The sequence below is a fragment of the Pan paniscus genome, chromosome 18 (assembly GCF_029289425.2).
Source record: "Pan paniscus chromosome 18, NHGRI_mPanPan1-v2.0_pri, whole genome shotgun sequence".
Taxonomy (NCBI): Eukaryota; Metazoa; Chordata; class Mammalia; order Primates; family Hominidae; genus Pan; species Pan paniscus.
Genome location: NC_073267.2, coordinates 82,739,637 through 82,761,622, shown reverse-complemented (window position 1 = coordinate 82,761,622; position 21,986 = coordinate 82,739,637). Strand labels below are relative to the sequence as shown.

Sequence of the window (21,986 nt, the reverse complement as noted above, 5' to 3'; positions counted from 1 at the left end):
GGGAGCAGCTGTGCTGAGCTGACCTGCACATACCAATCCCACAGTGAGGCAGAAGAAAAGCCGAAGAGACGGGGGCTCCAGAGACTGCCCAGAGGCCTGGCTCAATGTGCTCCGTCCTCCCCACATCTGTCCTTGGTTTCCACTCAGAGACCACAGCTGGCTGTGGGAAAATGGCCAGACATCTCATTTTGGATCTCAAGTCCCCCATCTGTAGAATGGGGAGCTTGGAACAGATGGCATCAAAGTGCCCTTCAGAATCTTACTTCCTAGACCGTGCACGGTGGCTCACGCCTGTAATCCCAGCAGTTTGGGAGTCCCAAGGCGTGGATAACCCGAGGTCAGGAGTTCGAGACCAGCCTGGCCAACATGGCGAAATCCTCTCTCTACTAAAAATACAAAAAATTAGCCGGGTGTGGTGGCTCGTGCCTGTAGTCCCAGCTACTCAGGAGGCTGAAACAGGAGGATCACTTGAGCCTGGGAGGTGGAGGCTGCAGCGAGCCGACATCACACCACTGCGCTCCAGCCTAGGCAATAGAGCGAGACTCTGTCTCAAAAAAAAAAAAAAAAAAAAAAAAAGAATCTTACTTCCTAACCCTTCGATGAAGAAGATACATGAGTGGCAAACAAACACATAAAATATGATGAACATCAACAGCCATTAGGGAAATGCAAATTAAAACCGCAATGAGGTACCCCTGCATACCAGCCCGAGCCAAGTCTCATTTTAAAATGCTGTATTGCAGTATATAAAAGCAGAGTCCACTAAATTGTGGTGGGTTACAGAGAGCCAAAGAAGAGAAAAGGTTTCCTCTTAGAGCCTGAAAATAGAACATTGAAACAACATTAACAAGAGTTTAAAGAAATAACTACGATGAAATTCCCACAGCACCTCATGCAGTCCCGTGAAATAAATTCTTGTTCCACTGGATCTTGGATCTGCATTCTCTGCTTTCATGAAGTCGTCTGCTTGTGGATTAAAAAAGAGTCCTAGAACTTAGATCTTCGGTGGCCTCATGTAAACCCAGCAGCCAGCCTCTTCTAGAACCCCAGCCCAGGGACTGGAGCAGGAAAGGGACCTTCAAAGTGAAGACTGCCTTGTCCCGCAGCTCCTTCTGGCTTAGATTGAAAAACGGGCTTCCTAATGGGTTAAATCCTTTAAAACAAGGAGTTGTGGGGGAAGGGTGTCGTGCACTCCTAGAGAAAGGTACACAGTTGCCCGGCTGGGAATGTGCTTGGCGATGACCCTGTGGGCATCCAACTGGTCTTCCAGCTCAGGAAAAAGAATTTGAAAGAGGCTTAGCATGAAGGGGAATCAAACAGGAGGTTGTGATTTGGTCGAAGGTGCCTGGTTTAGTGCTGTAATTGTCTTATTATTTATATATATATATATATTTCTTGGAGTAAACATTTTAAATAAACGACATCATTGTCAAAAAAAAAAAAAAAAAGAGTCCTAGAAATCCTGATTCAGTCCACTGTTAAATCTGAGAGCTGCTTAAGTGATATCAGTTCAGATGCCTGTGCTCACGAGTCTATAAAATGCAGACAGTTGGAAGTATCTGGTCCAGTCATTTACCACCAGGCTCTAAAACTGTTCTTTTTTGTTGATGACACCAACTGCAGCCTGTAGCTTAGAGGAGAACCTTCAAGCAAGCATCAGAGAAAAGCAAACACTATCTGTAGATGACAGAGACTTCATAGCTGTGGTTTTCTTTTGTTTTTTGTTTTTTGTTTTTTTGAGATGGAGTCTGTCTCTGTCGCCCAGGCTGGAGTGCAGTGGTGCGATCTCGGCTCACTGCAAGCTCCGCCTCCTGGGTTCACACCACTCTCTGCCCCAGCCTCCCGAGTAGCTGGGTTACAGGCGCCCGCCACCATGCCTGGCTAATCTTTTGTATTTTTAGTAGAGACAGGGTTTCACCGTGTTAGCCAGGATGGTCTCGATCTCCTGACCTTGTGATTCGCCTGCATCAGCCTCCCAAAGTGCTGGGATTACAGGCGTGAGCCACCGCACCCGGCAGCTGTGGTTAATTGATTACTATAACCAATAATGTCAGAATGGAGGAGAGTAAACTTCTCTCTCAGGTGGTATCCATCAGTAAACAAGGAGGCAAGCAGATTTTACTAAAATGTAATACATTTCATAGTTTCTTTCCAGAATCAGGTATCATAAAACAACATCAATAAAATTCACTTTCCAAATTTTGTCCTTCACAGTGCCCTTTCATATTCTAAAACAAACTGACAATTAGGACAGGAATTCTGGGAGGTTGAAACAATTTTCATAATAATGCCAAAATATTACTTATGTTACCATGCAATGGGTCCATCACTGCTATTTTCAAAAGAATTCTTTTAAACTATTTCACAACAGTCTGGATCTGTGTTTTTCCTGAGGGTGAAGTTCTGGGCGGTGAGGGCATTGACAAATCGCCAGGGACTTCCCATAAAACACACATTTTCTAAAATATTTAATAATTCATTAATAACATTTTGTCTATATAACTTTAACCTGGGGAAGGCTGAGCATCTCTTCCAATCTGACAATTCTTCTCATGTAAATCTTATAATAGGAACGCAATCAAAGAAACCTAGCATCTCTCTTCTCATAAGGTGGAAGAACAAATCTTGGCGATTTTCCAAGGCTCCTCTGGGAAATTATTGTAGGTGTAAAAGATATCCCAAAAATTCCTTTTCATTTTTTTTTCCTGTCTAATTTCACAAGGCAACATCTAAAGAGTTGTCAGAGATTTAGATGCTTGATTAATATGTGCTCCTGGGTGGCTGAGAAACAATCTTTGGTGACTCATTTAATTAAGTGATAAGAAAGCATTTAAAAATGAACAGACCCAAGAGTATTGAAGATATACGTCCCCATAAAAACTCACACACCAATGTTCCTAGCATCATTCATGATAGCTACAAGTGGGAGCAATCTAAATGCTAATCACCTGATGAATGGAAAAACAAAATGTGGTATACCCGTACAATGGAGTGTCAATCAGCCCTAAGTGGAACGAAGCCCTGATACATGCTCCAACATGGATGAACCTTGAAAGCATTATGCTAAGTCAAAGAAGCCAGACATAAAAGGCCACGTATTGTACAATTCCATTTATATGAAATGGCCAGAATGGGAAAATCTATAGAAACAGAAAGTAGATCAGGGGTTGTCAAGGGGTTAGGGGTGGCGAGAGAGTAACAGGAAGTGTATGCTAATGAGCGTGGGCTTTCCTTTTGTAATGTTCTAGAAGTAAATGGTGGTGCTGTTTGCAAACCCTAGCGATATACTAAAAACCATTGACCTGTACTCTTTAAAAAGGCGAACAAGATCTCAATTTCTTAAAAAGCCTATGAACGCATGAACTGCAAAATAAGTAAAATAAACAAAGAAGCATACATATAGCTTGTTCATGAGCAAGGAAGTTTTGTTGTGTCCTATTCTAGGGCATTACAAATTAAACATAAAACACTATAAAGTATTCTGGTATGACACAGAATCTTTGCTATCCAGAATAACCGTTCCTGTTCTAGGCAGTGGTATCCATCAGTAACCAAGGAGGCAAGCTCATGAAACCACAGCAGATTTTACTAAAATGTAATACCTTTCATAGTTTCTTTCCAGAATCAGGTATTATAAAACAACAAGAATAAAATTCACTTTCCAATTTTTGTCCTTCACAGTGCCCTTTCATATTCTAAAACAAACAGTTAACTAGGACAGGAATTCTGCGAGGTCAAAACAATTTTCATAATAATGCCAAAATGTTACTTATGTTAACATGCAATGAGTCCATCACTGCTTTCTTTTCTTTTCTTTTCTTTTTTTTTTTTTTTTTTTTGAGACGGAGTCTCAATCTGTCACCCAGGCTGGAGTGCAGTGGCGTGATCTCGGCTCACTGCAAGCTCCACCTCCCCGGTTCACGCCATTCTCCTGCTTCAGCCTCCTGAGTAGCCAGGATTACAGGCATGCGCCACCACCCCCGGCTAATTTTGTATTTTGTATTTTTAGTAGAGATGGGGTTTCTCCATGTTGGCCAGGCTGGTCTCGAACTCCTGACCTCAGGTGATCCACCCGCCTCGGCCTCCCAAAGTGCTGGGATTACAGGCATGAGCCACCGCACCGGGCCCATCACTGCTATTTTCAAATGAATTCTTTTAAGTGTCTCCTTTCAATTTCTAATGCAGTAAACATCAATAGCATTAGCCCACATAAACAAAAGCTCTTTGGGTAATCTCAGTAAGTTTTTAAGACCGTAGAAAGGAAGGTCATACCTTAAAATGTAGCATTGATTGAGAAAGGAAGGAGGAGAATAAATAGCAGAATGATACCATCTATGTGAATTAAAAGTGCCTACATGCAAAACAGCCACAGTGCTTTGTTAGAGCATTTTTCTAAAGGCACCCAAGACAAAGAGGAACGACACCTGCAGTGGGAGAGGGAGGCCTAGGAGTGAGAAATCTCATTCAAAGGGAATAAAACAAGAGAGGGACCTCACAGAGACCCCCCGATCGTGACCTACCATGTACTGCGGAGTGTGCTTAACTCACCCTCTGCATCAGAGGCTTCCACCCTCCCTCCCACAGAACAACAGCCCCCTTGGTCCCCTGCCCTGCTGCAGCTGCAGTTCCCCAGGACAGAGCTGACGCCATCCAGAGACCCTCCCCTGGGCTCCCAGCATCATCTGGGAGGATTTTCTCCAGCAAACCCACTCAAGGTGAGGAGCAGGGGCGAGTCTGTCACCAAAGGAGCAGCACTGCAGGATAGGGAAGGCCAGTGGCGAGGCGAGCACACTGATCAGAGGCCACTGACATTGACTAAAGGACTGGGTCAGTTGCAGGCACAGAGCGGGAGCGCTGGCCAAATGGGAAGCACAACAAGCAATGCAGACACAGGCAGAAGGAGACAGAAGTGGATGGCAGGACTCACAACACCCTCTTCCTGGTAAGGGCACATGTTCAAGGTGCATGCGTTAGACAGCCCTGTACCCAGGGTGATGGGGAGGGAGGAACAATGAACTCAGCAGCAACACACGAAGAAGCCAGCATGAGGGGCCAGGAGCCCAGAGAAGAAGGTTCTCCAAAGGCACAGAGCAGTCACAGGGTCCAATCCCACCGACACTGACCGAAGGGCACATGCTCCTTCACTTTAAGCCAGCAATGGAGATAGACACTCGTCATCAACACCAAACGACTTCCCTGGTTTCTGTGTAACCAGCACTCCTGTCCAGAAACTTGCTGCTTGTCAAAGAAACACACCTTACTGTCATACGGTGTAGCTGTGACATTGCTCAGATGACATTTTTTTGTCACGAGCTGTCATATGACAACTTCTTTTTTTTTTTTGAGCGTTAGTACAGGCTGTGCATTGTGCTGTACTCACACCCAGGGGTAAGGTGAGGAACAAAGGCAGCCCAACCCCTGCCCGCACACATGAGCCCCGTCTGGCGAGATGGCAAAAAATCACAGCAATGCTCCTGCCCTCTGGAATCCCACCCAAAACGCCGGCCTCTCATCCTATCCATCCCCTTTGGTAAGCAAGCGCCTCTGTCTCCACTTTGTCATCTTCCCTCTATCCCCCTCTGCTCTCTCCTCAAGTCCAGCCTCTGTCTCAGCCAAGCTGGTCCCCGTGGCCTTCATGGCCCCCAGCAATTGGCCCAGGACAGGCTTCTGCCTTGGGACTGTCCTCTTTGGGACCAGGGAAATGATTTGCAAGTCCCAGTGCTGAGAGAAGATATGGGGCCTTCTTCTTCAAAAGTCATTAGACATTAAATGATTAATAATCATTTAATTAATAATTAAGGCAGCAGCAGAGCATTAAACCAAGCTCAGGGCCTGAAGCCAGCCCTGCCCCATCTTGAATGTGGAGACAAGAGTTTATCTCCAACCTGGGACCCATTAACATGTCCTGTTGTGAGCAGGGGATGTCGTCAGCCTCATCACTAACTGCTCTGAAAGCAACCCAGAATCTCATCAGCTTCCCCAAACAGCTTGCTGAAATTCATCAGAACAGAAATTGCAAACTGAAATGCAAGGTGAAGGAAAAGCAAGGGTTTTAGATATGAGTTTTAAAAATTAAAGTTTTAAAGAGTCCTGCCTGACCACAGAGCTACACCCTAAATCCCAAGAGCCCTTGGCCCTGCTGCAGTTGTCCTCGGTCACTCAAGGCAGGGACGGTGGGACAGGATGGAGGGTCAGCCAGGGCTTGCTGTGGCCACCCAGAGGGCAGAGGCCTAAGGGCTGTGAGCTGTGCCCAGAGACACCACCTTGGGGAGAGACGCCTCACTCACCAGGCGGCCCTGGGAGTCCTGGAGGAGGAGGCCGCAATGGACTCCCTTTCCACTGTGACTTTCCTTAACCTCTGGTTTTATGAAAATCACAGAAGTCAGGATATTTGCTCAGAAAACAGGATATTTAATCAAGAACCAAGTAGTTCAAAGCATGGCCACAGTCATTGTTAAGAAGCTGCAGAGACACAGGCAAAAGTATGGCAGGGGAAAGAGATGGCCCAAGAGGGCAGGGAGGCCACACATCCTGAAGAGGAGGCCCCCTCACCCAGAGCATGTCTCAACTGTAAGATACAATAAATCTTTCTGAGTTTCTCTTCAAAAGGTTTAGCCTGTTAACTTCCTTATCCTTTGTTCTCAAACTCAACTTTGTTTTTCCTTGGCCCTAGTTACCGTAAACAGCCTAATCCTTCCCATCAGCTCTAATCAATAACTCACATCTGTTCCTTTGGTTACCTGTACCAATTGTTCCCCAGAAACTGCACGTCTCACACGCTCCACCTCTGTACCTCATGTCCCCCTCCTCTGCTATATTTAGGAAAATATGTACAAGTAGCCAGTCGGGTCAGCTCAGATTGTGTGGTCCAACCCCAGCTCCTGGGGGAGTGACACAGAGATAGGGACTGTGTTAAAGATAAAAATCCCCTGGTCTTCTTTGTTCTGTGTGCACTTGGGATCTTGATTGACATAAGTGACACCCTTCTGCAGAAGTAAATTGCCTTGCTGAGAGGATTAAACTTTTGCCTGCGTGTGGTTTTACTTCCCGGCACTGAACATTTATTCCTGGAGTATTTTATATCCAACACAACCAATGAGAGACAGGAGCTGGTGGGTCAATACCCTAATTTTTGGTGCCATTTGCTATCACTCACTGCCCTCATCTTGCCTGCCTCACCCCCCCCCAGCATCCAAAGCACCACAAGTCAGAAAGCAGTTGAATCTCAGGGTGAGAACAAAGTCTGACACATCCATTCATGATGAACCCAGAGGGCAAAACACTGTCCACCGTGGTTTAAAAGAGGCAGTCCTCTTCCCTTCCAGATGGAAAGAAGAGGTGTCACTGAGCCACAGCCGGGAGAACAAGGGGAGGCCCAGGTACAGCCAACACTCTCCTGAAAATTCAAGAGGAACCTCACACAAGCCTTCAGGACGCCGTCTACAGCAAGTCATGGTTCTGCAATGCAAACAAAGTCAGGAAGAAAGAGGGAGGTTTGAAAACAATGCGGCCTTCCAGGCCCGAGTGAGAGGATGGGTCAGCCGGGCAGGAGTGACCGTGTAAGTATCGCAGCAAAGGAGGCTGAGTGCTCCCTGCATCAAATCAATTGCTCATCTGGATAATGAAAGTACACCCTCACAGGCCTCCAAGAAGGTCACTGGCAAAACGTCCCACTGGTGGACAGACACCTGATCAGCAAGGAGCAAGAGCAGAGGCTGCTTGAAGAATCTAAAGCAAACAAACAGAAAATCCATGACCTGGATAAAAAGTGAGAAATACAAGAAAGGCCTGACACAATTCCAAGTTGCATTCTGAACAAGAACGCCACAAACCCCTCTTCATGGCACAGGGTGTTAAAAGAGCTCTTGCCACAGAGTCACTTGAGACACATTTCTGGGCAAATACACAAAGGAAGAGAGACTCTTCAACCAACCATGTCCCTCCAAACAGCCCTGAGAAGTAACAGTCATCAGAGACTTCCCAGAAGATACCCTCGACCACCAGAGTTCTGGCCCTACACCCACATGGGTGAGGTCTTCCTCCCACCACAACAGCCAACCTGTGGGGTCTTTCTCTTTTTGCTGAAAGGGCCCAGTGTAGACTGGAGGCCTCAAGACTAGTTCCTAGGGCCATCTGAGGCCTCCAGTGCAGTACCTACCTCCTATTAGATACAGCTGAGGCCCCACCAATACATACAAGAGACCCTTCTCCTCTATAGAGCTGGGCATCAGAGGCTGCCCATGGTTTCCATGATTTCCATGATCACACCATGACAAGGGAGACCACCACCCACCAGGAGGAATTCCTAAGCCTCCTCTTCTTCCCACTTAGGGTTCTTCTTAAACCTTCTTGAAAAAAACACAATCTGTGCTTTCCCTAAATAAGGACTTCCTTTTGCCTGAGCAGGTATATGCAGACAATAATCTGAGGTTTGAGATAAAAAAAAAAAAAATCTTTTTGACCACTGTAAAAGACTGCCACCAAACTATTTCCTCCCACCACCAATCACGAGCCAAGCCACAAAGTCCTCATCCCTCACTGGGGAGCTCAACCTCAACTGGGGACTGCGCCTGCTGGGGAAGCCCCTCCACTTTGTCCCAGGGCTCACCTGGGGTCTCTCCTGACCTTGCATCTCTGCTTTGCTGCAACCTTCACTTCTGCAGGTAAGTACACAAAAGGTACCGTGTCAAAGTATCAAAGAGGAACCAACCCGGTTCCCAAAATGATGGCCAATCCAGCGTCAGCCCAATCAACAGCTCCTCAGCCTCCCTCCCTGGTTCTCCTGAGTTAGATTCAGGAGACTGGGGTCCCATCTGTGGAGGCTGGAGGCTGGACGTGCTTCAACATTGGCTATGCTGTCTGTATACATAGCAAATGAGAGGACTCAACACTGCTAGGATAATCCACACCACAATCCTCCGTGCAGTGTGCCTGGCTTTAAGAGAGGTATCCTTGGAGGCGTGTTTGCAATTGACTCCAAATCTGAAACCCCAGCACTGTGACCACAACACTCACAGGAAACCAGAATATCTGAAACGGTGATGACTTTCCACACTGATTTGGTCTCATCATGCTGCAACCGACATTCTAGTATCATTATTTAGAGAGTCCGGGGATAATAGCCACCTCTGCAGAGAGCTTCTTCAATGCCTTGAAAACAGCCAGCAGCATTTCTACGGTGCACACACCTCGCCCAATTCTGGACATCTCCACCTATGTTACCTTTTTCTGTGGCACACCCATGCTATCGCAAGGTGCTAATTGGAATCTTAAGCACCGAGTTCACAGGACCAGCTGCGCAAATGATGGCCCAGGTCTACATGATCAGAAAGGAGGCTCCGATGGCCATGCCCAACACCATTGAGACGTTTGTCCTAGAGCTCAACTCCATGCTGATTCTTGTAATAGAAAGATATTCCATGTGATACCTGGGGCCATCAACCAACTCAGGGCAAAAACTAGAACCTGCTTCTCTATGCCAAGGCATAGAGGCGCTCCTTGTTGTACCAGCTGTGTTTCCAAAGCTTGCTTCTGGTGCTCTGTGTCATTCCTGGGACAACCTCAGCAAGGAGGAATTATGATGCTGCTAAACTTGTGACTGAAGGGCTGCTCCGAAGCAAGCTCTGGAGACATTCAGAAAGAAAGTTTCTCCAAAATCTGGAGGAACATTTCTCACTCCAGAGCAGCAACACTTCTGTGAATTGTATGGAATTCCTGGGGAGATTTTAGAGCAGGTGTATAAGAAGTCAAACAAGAGAAGAGCCGAACCATCCATAGAGGATGGTGCAACAAAGCAGCAGCCAAAATCAGTGTTGGAGACCCTCCTCACATCCGGGGTGCCAAAAGGAGGTGCCCACCCACTCCCCAGGATCTTTTAGGCCACCTCCTAAATAGTGGATGCTTCAAATGCATCCAACTCTTCCACCTCTGTCTCCTGCTGGTCCTTCTCCATAAGACCCTTCTCTGATCTTTCCTCTGAATGAGGAACTACTAATTCTGAGGCTTGTGGTTAAACAGAAATGTATTCACCACAAATGAAGATTATCTCAAGATCTTGCTCCCCACAAAATTAACTGTTTCATTTTAATTGTAGCTCATATTTTAATAGTAAAGGACTGAAAGGTTTATGTTGCACTTAATGCTCTCAAAAACCTTTAGGGTGTTTGTTTGTTTGTTTGTTTAGAGACAGGATCTCACTCTGTCACCCAGGCTGGAGTGCAGTGGCACAATTATAGCTCACTGCAACCTTGAACTCCTGGGCTCAAGTGATCCTCCCACCTCAGCTTCCTGCGTAGCTGAGACTACAGGGGCATGCCACCGGGCTCTGCTGAATTTTGTTTCTTTTTTTTTTTTTTTTTTTTGTAGAGACAGGGTCTCACTATGTTGCCCAGGCTGGAATCCTTAAGGTTTGCATAACGAGAAACACAGTAAGAACCAAGTTCCAGTTGATCAGGCTGCCCCACCAGATTAAGGAACTAGTACTTTATATCCAATGGGGCTGGAGTTTGGAAGCCCTGTAGTCATCGACTTTCCCTTTAAGCAGTGCACAGAAATAGGAAGAGATCAACAAGGCCCAGAAGAGAAATCTTGCCAAACTTCAACACAGCAAATAACAACCACTTATCGAGGGCTCACTCCACTAGGAACATCACAAAGCAGCAGTTCTCAGTTGGGGGCAATTTTGTCCCACTCTCACCTCCCCAAAGACATTGAGCAATGTCTGAAGACATTTTTTATTGGTGAAACTAGGTGGGGATGGGGTGGAGGGTGCTACTGGTATCTAGTGGGTAAAGCCAGAGATGCTGCTAATCACCCTGCAATGCACAAGTCAGTCTACAACAACAAGGAATGATTTGGCCCCACATGGCAAGATTCCCCAGGTTGGGAAACTCTGGTATAAAATAAAGGCACCTGAAACACGCCCCTGACCCCAACCCCAGGCATCCAGTCTTTTTGTCATGATCCCTCTGAACATCTTAGTTAAGCTATTGCCTTTGCTCCTAAGGGAAAAAAGAATATTTATACATGCATACACAGAAACAAAGCTTTGCAATTTTGGGGGGCAAGGTGACAGAGCAGGGGCCTTGCCATTGTGGACAAGCACCTTATTTTAAAATTCATCTTAATCAAAAACCGCCTAAAGCCAAAAGGCATCAGCCTAATGGCTAAGGTCAGCATGACCAGAAACTACAAATAACATCTCCGACCAGAAATATTCCAAACTCCTCCCCAACCAGAGACATGCTAGCCCCAAGATAACCCCCCTCTGGCTGGGAAGATGCCAGCCCCAAGATAACTAACCTCCCTCCTGCCGGAAAGATGTCAGCCCCAAGATAACCTCCTCTCTGCCCAGAAACATTCCGACCCGGCTATAGACTTCTCCCTGACCCAAAAACATTCCAACCTTGTGATAAGACCCTCACCCTAAAACCAATATATACTTTTAGTCTGTAACAGAAAGCGCTCCTGACCAAAATCGGCCAGAAGCCCCTCCAGGTTTTATCTAAAGTAAACCTGTCTTTAAAAATGTCACGTTTCTTTCCTCTTTCTTTAACTCTTACACAAGTGTTCATCAATCCCTGATGCCCATTCAGGAACACTCCTCAATCCCAGACACCCAAAGATACTGAAGTCAGGTTCTTTTCCTTTTTCTTTTTTTTTTATCTCGCTCTGTCACTCAGGCTGGAGAGCGGTGGCGGGATCTCAGCTCACTGCAACCTCACCTCCTGGGTTCAAGCGATTCTCCTGCTTCAGCCTCCCGAGTAGCTGGGACTACAGGTCTCCATCTCCTGACCTCGTGATCCACCTGCCTTGGCCTCCCAAAGTGCTGGGATTACAGGTGTGAGCCATTGTGCCCAGCTGAGGTCAGGTACTCTTTTTAGTGAGTATTCCCATTTTAAAAAATCTTTTTAAATAAAAAGAACCTGGCTCCAAAAAAACCATTTGCATGTATGATACCTCATTGAAACCTCAGAGCCATCCAACCGGGTCAGGCCTACCCGAATTGCCATGGACAGAGAACAAGACTGGGGCACCGAGGGGTTTAGATGACTTTTCCGTGGTGACACAGCCAGTGAGTGGCAGAGACACAGGAATGCCACCCCACCCCTGCTTTGGCCACCACCGGCACTCCAGGTTCTGACACCCCATGCCGTGGAATCGCACGGTGGGATCCCAGCTGACCCAGGGTGCTCCGTCTCCACCCTGGCTTTCCATCTGGCCCACACAGGTGAAGTGCAAAGGCTGATCTCAGAGAAACCATCAGAGGTACTATCACACTGCCTCATCAGTGACAGTCACTCTCCTGGCCAGATGCATGGGCGTGGATGTGGATCACATCAGGTGTGGAACAGAGGCAGCGCACTCCTCGAGCCCCAGGTGTTTGTGGGAAGCCAACCATACCCTGAATCTCTCCTAGGTACAGGTAGGCCCAGGTGCAGCTCTGACAGGCTCGCCACTCCCAGGCAGGAAACCTCCCGGCCTCAGTCAGCTCCTCTTAATCAGCCCCTCTTCATCTCCAACCAGGATCACCAGTCTGCCAGGCCCCTTCCTGTGCTCCTCAGGAGGCCAGCAGTCTGCCAATATCTGGAACTTAATGAAATGAGAGTAAAAGTGAATCCCTGAGGTTGCCTTATTTTTCCTCCATTGAACCTCTTTCCAGTTCCCTCAGTCTCTCTCTGCCTTTGTTTTATAGCAAGAGGCTACATTTGGACCAGGTGAGCTACTGGTCACGCAGGAGTCGAGCTTGCTGTCCTCCTCTGGCTGGACACTATGGCCTGGAACTGACTTCCAGCTCAGGAGTTTGAGCCCAGGAAGCTTATCCTCTGTTTTCACATGCTAGTAGTCACCCTTTTGGTCTGATTGCTGTTGAAAACCACGCAATACAACACCTGCAACTCTGTCGGAAGCCTGTGACAATCAAGAAACTGCATTCACCCAGACTGTGTTCAGAGGCGCATATGTCTTAGAGTTTGCAAATGCATATATTCAAGTCTAAAATCTGTGTTTCAGAAAGCAACAGCCAACCAGATTTAGCAAGTCCCACCCATTTGCCGTAGGTACACCAGACCAATTTTTTAAATGAGTAAAACATTTTTTTTTTTTTGAGACTGAGTCTCACTCCATCGCCCAGGCTGGAATGCAGTGGCACGATCTCAGCTCACTGCAACCTCTGCCTCCTGGGTTCAAGCGATTCTCGTACCTCAGCCTCCCAAGTAGCTAGAATTACAGCATGTGCCGCCATGCCCAGCTAATTTTTGTAGTTTTAGTAGAGATGGGGTTTCACTATGTTGGCTAGGCTGGTTTCAAACTCCTGACCTCAGCCTCCCAAAGTGCTGGGATTACAGGCATGAGCCACCATGTCCAGCCAAAACATTATTTTAAAGCTAAGCTCCCCACCCTCTTGCTATTCCTTTGGGTCCCCTCTCTCCCCGGGACAAACCCCATTCAACTCTAACATGCATCCCATCTCTGGATATTTCTCACTGTTACAAGGCAGTCATGTAGCCAGGACCACCGTGTCCTGATGTCTAGTGTGTTTGACAACTAACAGAAAAGGGATTTGGTGTTTTTATTTTATTTTATTTTGAGACTGAATCTCACTCTATCACCCAGGCGCAATCTCAGCTCACTGCAACCTCCAACTCCCAGAGGCTCAAGTGATTCTCCTGCCTCAGCCTCCCAAGTAGCTGGGATTATAGGCGTGCACCACCACATCCAGCTAATTTTTTGTATTTTTAGTAGAGAAGGAGTTTCACTGTGTTGGCCAGGCTGATCTCGAACTCCTGACCTCAAGTGATCCTCCCACCTCGGCCTCCCAAAGTGCTGGGATTACAGGCATGAACCATGGCGCCCGGCTGGAAAAGAGATGTCCTGTCCACAGCTGGGCCCTATTCGGGATCATCTCTTAGAAGGGCCCTAGCTCCTTTCCTGGACTGTATCTTGTCCCCATGATTGAACAAGGGTGGCTTTCAGGAAGAGGATGGGGAAAGTCCAGCCCAGAACCAGGCCCTACAGCAGAAGGCAAAAAAAAAAAAAAAAAAAAAGGTGATTCCCTTGACTCTGGCCCCCTAAGGGCAATGTGAGCCCCCCAAAACCATGAGTCCAACTCCCTGTTGTCTGGGGAGCAGCACCACAGCCCAGGATGGCTTGGGGGATGCATTGGATGAGGGAGAAGCAGGCCCACAAAGGGGAGATCAATGTGTCAAGATCACACAGCCAGGCAGGGCACGGTAGGGACTAGACCTGTGCTCAAGGTACTGGGCCATTTTGCATTTCTGAATGGGCAGCAGCATCAGAACCTTCCTACTCCTCATCCCACTGACGGCAGGCTCTGTGCATGGGGATATCCTTGACCCTGCACCTGGCACAGAGGGAAGCCAGCCAGCTGCGGACAGTCACGCCCTGGGGCTCTGAGCTGCTCCACTGCACCTGGGGCATCCTGCACCGGGGTGGACAGTTCCCAGTCAAGACGACGAAGACTAGGAGACCCGACCTGGGAACTCTACGTGGCGCCAGAGTGCCCCCTGCTGGCTGACCGCCAAGCAACCCAAACCTCACGTCTGCATCTAAGACTTCTCTTGACTCCCGCCCAGGAGAGCTGAGGGTTGGGTTCAGCGCCCACCTTCTCCTAGGAAGTTTCTCCTGGACCTGCTCTATCCAACCTCTATCTCAGCTGCCGACTACAGGGCCCCCTGCTGTTTCCAGTTCCTGGCCCACCCAGAGTTTTTCCTACTCATGTGGGCTACCCCCAGGACACTGGGAGCGAGGCCCTTGTTTAAGGAATCGTCTTCAGCATCACGGCAGAGGAGGAGCCCACCCATGTCAGGGTGAGTGCTGGGGTCTCAGGGAAGCCCGTCCACCATGGGCAGCGACATTATTTTCCCAATTGTTCTGCGATTCCCATCTCTCTTGGGAACAGGGCTTGCGCTCTGACTGTGAGTGAACAAGATGACCACAAGGGGGCAGCAGAGACAAAAAGCTTCGCCTGAAAACCATTTGCTAAAGTTCTCCACCCAGGAGGTAGATCAGTTCCCAGTCCTGGCTGCACACTGAATTCACCTGGTGAGCTTTAAACACTACCGATGCCAAGTTCCCACCCCTACAAATGCTGAGTTAATGGCCCTGGGGTGCCATCCTAACATCTTTTTACAATCTCCCAAGGGAAACTTTAATTTAAAATGCAGAAGAGGGTGGAGGAGGGAAAGAGCGACCTTTCAGGCCATTCTTCTATCGGGCTAGGGCTGAGGATCACTGGGTTAGACCCTTGTTAATGCAAAGCGTGGCTCACGGACCACCAGCATCAAGGTCACCTGGGAGCTTGTTAGAAATAAGGACCTGCCCCAAACCTACTGAGTCAGAATCTGCAATTTAACAGATTCTCCAGAGAATTAATCTGCATATTAAAAGTCTAAGAAACTTATGGTCCTCTTTACCAAAAAGGCACTAGGGAGGTCCTGGTCCAATGCCATATGTACAGTCTGTGGATGCACAGATTAAAGCCCCGAGGCAGGAGTCCCTTTGCCCAAGGTCATTGGCCATGTATTCAGTGGGATGGCACAAACCTGAAGGCCCTGACTCCAGGATCAGTGCACCTTCTCCCACAGCACCCTGCTCCTCCAACCCAGAGGTGGGCCTGGGCACAAGAGGGCAGGAAATGGTGGCAGGAGTTTGGTGGGGTCTTTGAATTTCCCTGTTAGCACGTGTCCTGTGGGGATCCCAGGGATGGCTAAGATACCATCCCTGGCTCAAGGAGCTTCTATCCTCATATCTAACTCTGGACAGACGCACTTGGTATCAGTCAAACACAACCTCTTACCTTGAGTCACGTACTAGAACCATCTCTAAATCTAGCAAAACAGAGGAGGGAGAAAAAGACTAGTTTGGATACGTAGCCTGGAAAGGTTTCCTGCAGTCCAGGCAGTGCAGGAGGAGGGTGGGTTAGGTTTCAGGGGCCAGTGGAGGAGGGGGCTGCATTTCAGACCAAAAGACCAAGATGAATGAAGGGTATAGATATACAGGAAAGGATCCACATGACCAGGGCATAGGTAAGGGCTGGGAAGTTGTGGGAGATAAAGCTGGGATGGGACAGGGGCTTGCGGCACAGACCAGACCCTAAAAGCAGGCAGAGCACTTGGCCAGGTAGAACCAATTCAGACCCTGGGCTGGAGGCCACAGAGAGCCATGGAAAGTGTTTGAGCCAGGAGAGGAGTCTGGGCCTTGGAAAGACCTTCCAGCATCAGTCCTGTCAGGTTTTGGAGATGATGCAATGAAGAGAGAGGCTACAGGAACCCTCATCCTGAGAGCTCACTGAGTACACGGATCAAGGCTCATTCATCTCAAGGTCACCAGCATTTGCCAGAGTATTAGCCCCTGGAAGGTGACCTGCAAACAACCATCTCTAAGGGAGACCAGCCTTTAACCCAAGGATGATTTCATTCTTAAGGTCCAGGCTGGGCACGGTGGCTCACACCTGGAATCCCAACAGTTTGGGAGGCCGAGGCAGGCGGATCACTTGAGACCAGGGGTTTGAGACCAGCCTGGGCAACCTAGTGAAACCCTATCTCCACAAAAAAAAAAAAAAAAAAAAAAAAATATATATATATATATATATATATATCCGAGTGTGGTGGCACATGCCTGTACTCACAGATACTTGGGGGGCTGAGGTAGAAAGATTGCTTGAGCCTGGAAGGCGGAGGTTGCAGTAAGTCAGGATCGCGCCACTGCACTTTGGGCTGTGTGACAGAGCAAGACCTCATCTCAAAAAAAGTAAAATAATTAATAAATAAATAAAACTTAAGGTCCAGAACAGGAAACGTAGGTCATACTCTTGGGACCTTGAGCTTGTTACACTGTGGGGTGGGGATGACCATAGAAATTCCCTTGTGAGATTACAGTGAGACTCACCTGTGATAATGCGTGTTACCTACCTGGCATCTAGATGAGGCTCAATGTCATGGCAACTCCATTCTACCTGCTTTTCCCAGGGCTTCTGTGACTTTGCACCATCGTAGTAGTCTCTGGAGCCCCTTGAGATTTCCCTTCAATCTCTTCTTGCCTCCTAATTAACAGCAGCATTTATTGAGTGCTTTGACCATATTAAAACACTTTGCATATGTGAACTCGTTTGGTCCTACAGTCATGCCTTGATTCATTCTCCAAATTTTTATTTATTTATTTATTTTTTGAGACAGAGTTTTGCTCTTGTTACCCAGGCTGGAGTGCAGTGGCGTGATCTTGGCTCACTGCAACCTCCCCACCTTCTGGTTTCAAGCGATTCTCCTGCCTCAGCCTCCCAAGGATTACAGGCGCCCGCCACCATGCCTGGGCTAATTTTTGTATTTTTAGTAGAGATGGGGTTTCACCACATTGGCCAGGCTGGTCTCAAACTCCTGACCTCATGATCCACCCACCTTGGCCTCCCAAAATGCTGGGATTATAGGTGTGAGCCACCGCATCCGGCCCCATTCCCCAATTTAAAGATGAGAAAACTCAAGGGCAGAGCTGGCACATGAGCATAACAGGGACTTGAATCTGATTATTGGCTCAAGCACCCCTCTCCTAACTACTCTTTCTCATGGCCTCCAATGTGTGACTGACCAAGAGTCTCCCCTGGCCACTCCATGACCCTCAGGCCACGATCTCCCTCCATAACTCCTTCTCTGACAGTTGAGGGGGCAAATCTCAAGTCTTTGTTCTGAGCCTTGGTCTTCTCCTTTGACCAACATAACCACATGTCCAGAGACCAGTGAGCTAGATCCACATGGGCATCTGTCTTCACCTGAAACCCAACCAGCCCCAACTCTAGTCTGAGCCTTGGGCAGCTTGCCCTTGGTCCCTCCACTACAGTACTGAGTTCATTCTCTCCGGAAGTCTAGTTCATCAAGGCCCTGCTGGTTTCCACCCAGGACCGTGGGATCCTGGAGGGCAGGCATCTGTCCTCAGGTGCCTCTCACAGCCCCAAGCACAGTAAGTGCTGGACTTACCTCTTCTCTAGCCAGCATCCCTCCCAATTCACCTATGTCAGCTCACAGTGCTACCCTCCATCCCTTGACCCATCCCTCTCCAACAGCTGCCTCATCCCCCAATGGTCCTCTCTGCTCAGAACCACTTTCAACTGCCTCTTAGATTGTTCACTCCCTGACATTCCACCCCACCAACTGCTCCTCCCTGCCCTCCAGCAGGCTCAGGTGAAATCCAACCCCACCCGTTTTTATTTATTTTTTGAGACAGGGTCTCCCTCTGTCATCCAGGCTGGAGTGCAGTGGCACGATCATGGCTCACTACAGCCTCAACCTCCCTGGGTCAAGTGATCCTCCCACCTCACCCCCCCACAAGTAGCTGGAACTAGAGATACGCACTACCACACCTGGCTAGTTTTTTAATTTTTTGTAGAGATGCGGTCTTATCATGTTGCCCAGGCTGGTCTCAAACTCCTGGGCTCAAGTGATCCTCCTGGTTCAGCTTCCAAAGTGCTTGGATTATAGGCATGAGCCACCGCGCCCAGCCTACCCCTTGAAATTTAACCATACTCTGTCCCCATTCAAGTTAGTTTCTGTGACTTTCCCAGTGAACTGGAAACTCCTTGGGGGAAGGAACTGTGTCTACTTATTTTTGTCCCCACAACACGGTCCCAGTAACTGGCATATGTTTGAGGACCATTTTAATGTGTGTGTGAATTGTCCAAGTCTTTTCTCTTTTTTCTGTGGAGTATTTCATCCTCTGTCCCTCAATTTTTAAGAGTTCTGTATATATAAGGGAGATTAGCCCTTTGTCTGTGGTATGTGTTACAAATATTTTCTCTCAATTTTTCAGTTACTTTGGTTTCTGTGGTTTGGGTTTTTTGTTTTGTCTGGTTTGGTTTGGTTTGGTTTGCCATGTCCAATTTGCGAGAATTTTATTTCATTGCTTCTGGATTCTGAGTGATGCTTTCAAATCCTTTCCTTACACTGAGGTTAAGAGGAATTCACCCACGGACTTTTTCCCCCTAGTACTTACATGTTTTCATTTTTTACATTTAAATTCATGATCCATTTGAGTTTATTCTTATATATGCTGTGAACAATAGATCTAATTTTATCTTTTTTAAAAAAAAAAAAGACTACCCCATTATCCCAGTACCATTTATTAAAAAGTCTGGGCCAAGCACAGTGGCTCATGTCTGTAATCCCAGCACTTTGGAAGGTCAAGATGAGTGAATCACTTGAGGTCAGGAGTTTCAGACCAGCCTGGCCAACATGGGGAAACCCCATCTCTACCAGAATAAATAAATAAATAATACAAAAATTAGCCAGGTATGGTGGTGCACACCTGTAATCCCAGCTACTTGGGAGGATGCGGCACAAGAATCGCTTAAGCCCAGGAGGTGGAGGTTTCAGTGAGCTGAGATCGTGCCACTGCACTCCAGTCTGGATGACAGAGCAAGACTCCATCTCAAAAAATAAATAAATAAATAAATAAATAGTCTATCATTGCCTCTGAGATTTGACATGCCACCTTTATCATATACTAAATTCCCATTCGTACTTAGGTCTGTTCTGTACTTTCTATTCTATTCCATTGGCCTGTCTGTCTGTTCATGTGGTCAATGCCACACTGTTCTAATTACAGAGGCTTTATAGTTTGTTTTAACAGCCCATAGGGCGAGGCCCCCATTTTGGTCAGTTTTTCCCTGGCTATTTCAGCATGTTTATTTTCCATAGAAACTTTAGTATCAGCTTATCAACTCCATGAAACAAAGCTTATTGGTATTTTTATAGGAATGGCATTCAATTTATAAGTCAACTTGGGGGGAAATGGGCATCTTGATGTTGAGTTATGATAGCCAAAAACAAGGGATGTCTTCCCACTCCACGTGCTTTAGTGTTTTCCAGAAGTGTTGTAAAATTTTCCCTTTATAGATTTTGCACATTTCTTATTAAGTTTATCCCTAAGTATTTAATCATCTTTGTTGCTACTATACGTAGTAGGGTGCTGCAGGGACCACAGCCTTTGCCACTTCCCTCTGGAGGCTGCAGCTCACCCGGAAAAAGGCTAGGGACACAGGAGACCCCCACTTCAGACTCCTCTCCTGCAGCTGCTGCCCCTCAGGCCAAGGAACAGCCCTCTCTGTTGGAAGGGAGCACCCAGAACAGAGGCCATCCAAACCTGAGGCAGAGGGGGACCATATCCTCCTCACCAATCTAAGAGGCTTCCCCAAAGACCTCACCCCCAGCTTTTGCAGACCCAGCCTAGTGCCTGGGCTTCAGCTGAGAGGCTGGGGGGATGTTTTCCTTCCTGCCCCAGAGACTGTCAACTGAATCCTCAAAATGTATCTGAAGGAATGGGAGACATTCTAAATATACTGTTTGACTCTGAACAAAAAGATCAAAAGTTCAGGGACATTCTTTGAGGCCATCAGAGTACAAAACAGAAATCAGTCAAAGGAAGAGTCTGGGCTTCAACAGATCAAATTAAATTCTAGTGAGGAAACTGCTTGTTAATTTGGAGCCAGTTAACAAGAGAAAACAGAGACAATGTGAAATATTACAAAACCATATGTGAGATTTAATAACACTTTCTAAGGTAAGAAGAGCTTTAAAGAACTTAAATGCAAAGGAGACACGTGGATCTAACTTCTGTCTGGCTCGGGAAGAACATATGAGGCTTCAGAATTCCTACAGGAAAAAGAGAAACAGAGAAACCAACATGCTGCCTTTAATGACTTCATTAAATGCCATGAGCAATCTCAGAGAGTCCTCCATGTCCTTTTTTGCAAGACACAAGAAAACGCCCATCTAAAAGATCACATTACACCATGAGAAGCGCCGGCAGGCCAGTAGAGCGATGAGACACAGTTTCGGACAAGTCAGACGGCAGATGACTTCGACAGAGTCTTCGTTAACCATGATGGGGAAAAGCACAGACTACTTCCAGGCAACACAGAGGGAGGTTGTATCAGACAAGCAACATCTGGAAGAATAGTAAATCCGCTGAAAGAAGGTGACTATCCACTGCATAAGGCCAACACTCTCCTGAAAAGATCAACGTGCATCTGCACAGCCCACTCATGCAGAGCATTAGCAGAAAATCACAGCCCTTAAGCAAGGTGACTCTGGAAGAGAAAGAAATGGAAGCGAGACGCAGCCTTCCAAATGCACTTCGGAAGAGCATCCGCAAGACAGGGGCTGGGAGAGCAACTGCCATAGTGAAAAGTAACATTGACTTACTTCATGGGACCAAGCCTCTTCTGGAACATCAATCTAAAAACCACAGAGCCTTAATGAAAGCTGTTAGCAAACGGAATCTCAAAAACCAGTTTGCTTAGCAAGGAAAAGAACAGGAAGGGAAGTGGCAAAATCTTTCCCCCAGAAGAAAATAACCAAAACTCCAAGACCTGGATTAAAAATGAGAAAAACAAGAAAGGCCTTATACGATCCAGAGTTGCATTCTGAACAAGAACACCCATGAACTCTCCTTCATGGCATAGTATGTTAAAAGAGCTCTTGCCAGCCGGGTGCGGTGGCTCACGCCTGTAATCCCAGCACTTTGGGAGGCCAAGGCAGGCAGATCACCTGAGGTCGGGAGTTCAAGACCAGCCTGACCAACATGGAGAAACCCTGTCTCTACTAAAAACATAAAATTAGCCAGGTGTGGTGGCACATGCCTGTAATCCCAGCTACTTGGGAGGCTGAGGCAGGAGAATCGCTTGAACTCAGGAGGCGGAGGTTGCAGTGAGCCGAGATCACGCCATTGCACTCCAGCCTGGGGCATAAGAGCAAAACTCCATCTCAAAAAAAAAAAAAAAAAAAAGGAGCTCTTACCACAGAGAAAGTAGGTGCTACCAACTTGAGACACATTTCAGGGTAAACATACAGAGGAAGGGAGAGTCTTCAATCAACTTGTTCCTCAAAACAGCCCTGAGAAGCAACAGTCATCAGAGACTTCCTGCAAGACACCCTCAACCACCGGAGTTTTGGCCCCACCCCCATTCCCACACCAGGTGA

General features: G+C 47.4%; 1 long non-coding RNA gene across 1 annotated transcript; it reads right to left on the bottom strand.

Annotated features, from left to right (window-relative positions):
* Window positions 1-1,293: 1,293 nt before the first annotated feature.
* LOC117976291 (uncharacterized) lies at window positions 1,294-18,397 on the bottom strand. The gene is made up of 3 exons (XR_008621425.2): window positions 17,988-18,397; window positions 16,932-17,062; window positions 1,294-12,591 (listed from the first exon to the last, which is right to left on the bottom strand). It is a non-coding gene; the product is annotated as an uncharacterized LOC117976291 (long non-coding RNA).
* Between the last annotated feature and the right edge of the window lie 3,589 nt (window positions 18,398-21,986).